At 39.2% G+C, this 4707-nt stretch overlaps 1 pseudogene; it reads right to left on the bottom strand.

The window, feature by feature from the left end:
* Positions 1-1641: 1641 nt before the first annotated feature.
* On the bottom strand, positions 1642-3196 carry LOC127697061 (60S ribosomal protein L35a-like; annotated as a pseudogene).
* Between the last annotated feature and the right edge of the window lie 1511 nt (positions 3197-4707).

The raw sequence follows: 4707 nt of genomic DNA on the forward strand, positions 1-4707 counted from the left end.
GATGTCCCTCAACAGAGGAATGGATACAGAAAATGTGGTACATTTACACAATGGAGTACTACTCAGCTATTAAAAACAAAGAATTCATGAAATTTTTAGGCAAATGGATGGAGCTAGAAAATATCATCCTGGGGCTGGTGAGATGGCTCAACAGGTAAGAGTACTGACTACTCTTCCCAAGGTCCTGAGTTCAAATCCCAGCAACCACACAGTGGCTAACAACCATTCATAATGAGATCTGACGCCCTCTTCTGGTGCATCTGAAGACAGCTACAGTATACTTACATATAGTAATAATAAATTCTTTTAAAAAAAAAAAAAGAAAAAAAGAAAGAAAATATCCTGAGTGAGGTACCCAATCACAAAAGAACACACATGGTCTGCAATCGCTGATACGTGGATATTAGCCCAAAAGCTCGGAACACCCAACATACAACTCACAGACCACATGAAACTCGAGAAGAAGGAAGACCAAAGTGTGGATACTTTCATCCTTATTGGAAAGTGGATCAAAATACCCATGGCTCAGTAGACTGAGCATAGGGTCCCCAGTGGAGCAGCTAGAGAAAGGACTCAAGGAGCTGAAGAGGTTTGCAGCCCCAAAGAAGAAACAATAATAAGTAACAACCAGTACCCTCAGAGCTCCCAGGGACTAAACCACATGGAGGGACTCATGGCTCCAGCTACATATGTAACAGAGGATGGCCATTTCAGACATCAATGAGAGAAGAGGCCTTTGGTCCTATGAAGGCTTGACACCCCAGTGTAGGGGAATGCCAGGTCAGGAAAGTGGGGGTGGGGGGTTGGTAAGCATGGAGAGGAGGGAGGGTATAGGTGGTTTTCAGAGGGGTAACAAGGAAAGGAGATACTATTTGAAATGTAAATAAAGCAAAGATCTACTTTAGAAAAAAAAGAAATAAACATGGGAATGATTTCATTCCATATTGTACTATTCTGTTTGTACAATGGGCTGTCTTCTTTCACCTAAACCCACCATGCTGGAGCAATGGAACAGTCCTCTCAGCATTTTCAGCCTCAGACCAGACCAAGGACTCGCACCCCACCCCCAGCCAGGTGTTCTCCACAGGCATCCAGTCCCATTTTTATATATAACTAAATATTGTGTATATATGGCTGACATGTGAATAATGTTTTTGTCATAAGAAGTAAAAATGCAGCTCATAGAGGCTAAACTGTGCTTTTCCTCTCCAATTTGTATCACTCTGTACTCAGTCATACATGGTCTACTAAAAAGCCTTGTCCTCTTACCCTACCTTTGACTACACCTTGAAGAAAGAGTCCATATCATGTAGGGAGACAAAAGAAGAACTCAAGAGTATTAGGCACTCACTTTGTTGTGTGCATTCTCCTATCTGCTCAACTCATTTTACTCTGAGAAGTAAACCCTGCTGTTTGTAGTTTTAGGAATGAGGAACTTGAGCTACTCTTCTCAAATTTGAATATTGTACTTTCGATCATATTCCAGAATAGAAAATGGGAGAACTGAAAATCTCAGGAGAATCTGACTTCAGTGACCTGGTCTTCCCTTCTGCACAGGACCAATTCCAATATTAGATTTGTTTTTGTTTTTGTTTTTTACAAGAGCACAAATTCACTTTTATTTATTTACTCTCCATTAGTTTAAATCCAGGATGAGTACAACATCACTCAGATTCTGAGTCCAACGGCCTTTGCAGGAAGGTTGCTTTGGAATTTGGCTCTATTCATGCCACTGCTTCAGTGGGGCAGAGTTATTTTTCGCCAGATCACTCTGGTTTTGTTAGGTTTGCTTCCAGTATTGTTTTTTGCTTTGTACACATAAGGATATCTCTTGCCTAAGTAGAACTCAATTTCATCTCGGGCATAAATGCCTTCAATTTTAAGAAGAGCAGTGTGCTCTCTTTGGTTCCCAAGACCTCACTTGCAGCCAACAAAAATGGACCTGCACCACAGCCTTCCAAACACACCTGCTTCTTTTCTTTTCTTTTCTTTTCTTTTCTTTTCTTTTCTTTTCTTTTCTTTTCTTTTCTTTTCTTTTCTCTTCTCTTCTTTTTTTCTTTTCTTTTCCTTTCTTTTCTTTTCTTCTCTTTTCTTTTCTTAGAAGTCATGTTTCCAGTAGGCCTCACAGGTGCCAAGATGGAAGAAAGAGCCCAACATTAGATTCTTAATGATATTTCATAGAGTACATCGTGGTTAACTCACACATGGTGGTACCTGTAATCCTAGCACACAAGGCTGTGATGGGGGTGTCAGAAGCTTGAGGTCCACTCGGGATACAAAGAGTAGCACAGTAGTGTTCGGTTATCATTATCTCTGCCTCATCCTGATCTTGGTTAGCATAATGGCCACACCAGTATGCTCAGTTTTTGAAAATTCACCAATCCTGTGATTTGTATACTTTATCTAACAAATAGTTCTACAAGTTTTCTTTCTCTAATAAAAATAGAGAAAATATGTTTAGATACTTTGGTTTCCAACTTTGTACTTACTGTTGTATAAAGTGCACATATTTATTACAAATCTGAAAACATAAAATTATAAAAGGCTTTCAGCAAGGAATCTCAGTTAACTAATCAGAGAGCAAAGTCATTACAGGGATATTTGAGGTAATATTAATTTTAATATTATGTTGGAAATAGCATAGCTGCCTTAGATTAAAATATATCCTTTTTTTAAAAGTTTATAAAATTAAAAGATTATATATAAATGTAATTATGTATAAATATGTTTAATGGAATATTGTACTTCTAACTATTATAAACATGAAAAATTAGTCTTTATATGTTAAAATAATATAATCAACAAGACAGATATTTAATTAAAATATATTTATATATAGGAATAAAATATACATATATACATAACTGCAAATATAGTGTGTAATATACAGAAGAATTCTTAGAAAAGTGAAAAGAAAATATCCTGGTTTTGTATCACAAGTATCTTTCCTAGAAAGTAAAATTATAAGTTGCCTTAATTTTCACTTTTACATTATTGTACATTTTCTAACTCGGATTTGGTTTTTACCCTAAATCCATCTTTGTTAGACATTGAGCACAATACTCCTCAACAAACTTACTTTATAATCTTTACACCGTGTGGCTCCTACAGTCAGAAAGACATCAACAAAGGCTGTGGAAAGGCAGAACACAAACCGCAGCATAGTGATGTTCCAGGTGGTGGTGACATTTGACATGATAGGTCTTCTTTCACTCCCGGGAATGCTTATGATCTTTCCAAGTTTTCTTCTATAACCATGGGTGGGGGGAGCTTTGAAGTATTCTGGAAAAGGAACCTTCCCGAACAATAGTATTGGAACCATCCAGTTTTTGTCTCTCCACAAAAGCAATATGTAGTGTTAAGAAATGCTGAAATCAACCTTCCCAGGTCTGTGGAAACTAACTGAAATGAAGTCTCTCAGTGACTTTAGGGTTTTGTTGTTCCCAAGAGTCGGGCCATCTAGTTTTGTGGCATTTGAATTTTCCCTATTCTTACTCCCTTCTTCTAATCCTCATAATAACCTCAAAGGTCTACAAGTTTGAAACCAGAGATGCTGTGAGATCAGCAACTTAACATCCGTGGAAGGGAACAGAGTAACTTTGGAGCATCCCAAAAATCTTCATCTTCACTTCAGGGAGTGAAAGTGGGGCTACTTCTAACATCTCACATTTCCAGGCTGTAGGCTTCCAGGAGCAGAGTGTGGCTTACAGCCAGCTGACAATGAACATGGCTTGTCTCTGTCCTCGGCTTTAAGGTGTAGAGAACAGCCAAGCTAGCTTCACATCAGTAATAGAAGCCATCTTGTAATCTGCTGCCCCAGGATTGGCAGCTGGACCATCTTCACAGGCATGTAGTCTTTGCCAGTCACAGAGCCATGGGCTTGGAATCACACTATACTCTGCTCCCACTGTCCTAACCTGGGTATCCTTAACTTTCATTTTCTCCTGCATCCCACAACCAAAATAATCAGGTTGCATCCAGAACAAGATGGAATGTGCACATATGTACTGTAGAGGTAACTGAGTCAGTGAACTGTGAGCCGGGCAAGCAAGAGGACTTATTGCCATACCCAAATCCACAGTAAAAAGCCAGGCTATGTGAATTTGTAATATCAGCATTGGAGATGCAGAGACAGCTAGATCCCTGGAGCTCACTTGCTGACCAACCTAGTCAATGTCAGCTAGGGAGCCCCAGATTCAGTGAGAGACTGTGTCTCAAAAATAAGATGCCTAATGCCAATTTCAGTTCTTTGCATATACCACAACACAAAGGCACACTGACACAGAGGCACAGACACACACACACACACACACACACACAGAGAGAGAGAGAGAGAAGGTGAACATATGTCAGCTTTGTTCTGCCTTCTAAGCTCCTGGATTTTGCAGTATATTTTCTATGGCTTCTGGTTCCTGCTCTTGATACTGCTCTGGATAGAGGCTAACAAGATGGAAGCTGAGGAAAACTGAGGAGGGTATAGCCCCCAAATACATGAGTAACTAGTTGGTGGTCATGATTTTGAAAGGTAAAAGGTTTTCAGCTTCTCTTTATGTATACCACATTTTCTTTACCTATCCATATACTGAAGGATACTGGGATTTGGATGTGTATTGTCCCATGATAAGCATGTGTGAGCAGATATACATGTGTTCAGATAAATATGTGTGTGTAGGTAACTCTGTACTGTGCAGCCTTATTGATTACTTC

The sequence above is a fragment of the Apodemus sylvaticus genome, chromosome 12 (assembly GCF_947179515.1).
Source record: "Apodemus sylvaticus chromosome 12, mApoSyl1.1, whole genome shotgun sequence".
Taxonomy (NCBI): Eukaryota; Metazoa; Chordata; class Mammalia; order Rodentia; family Muridae; genus Apodemus; species Apodemus sylvaticus.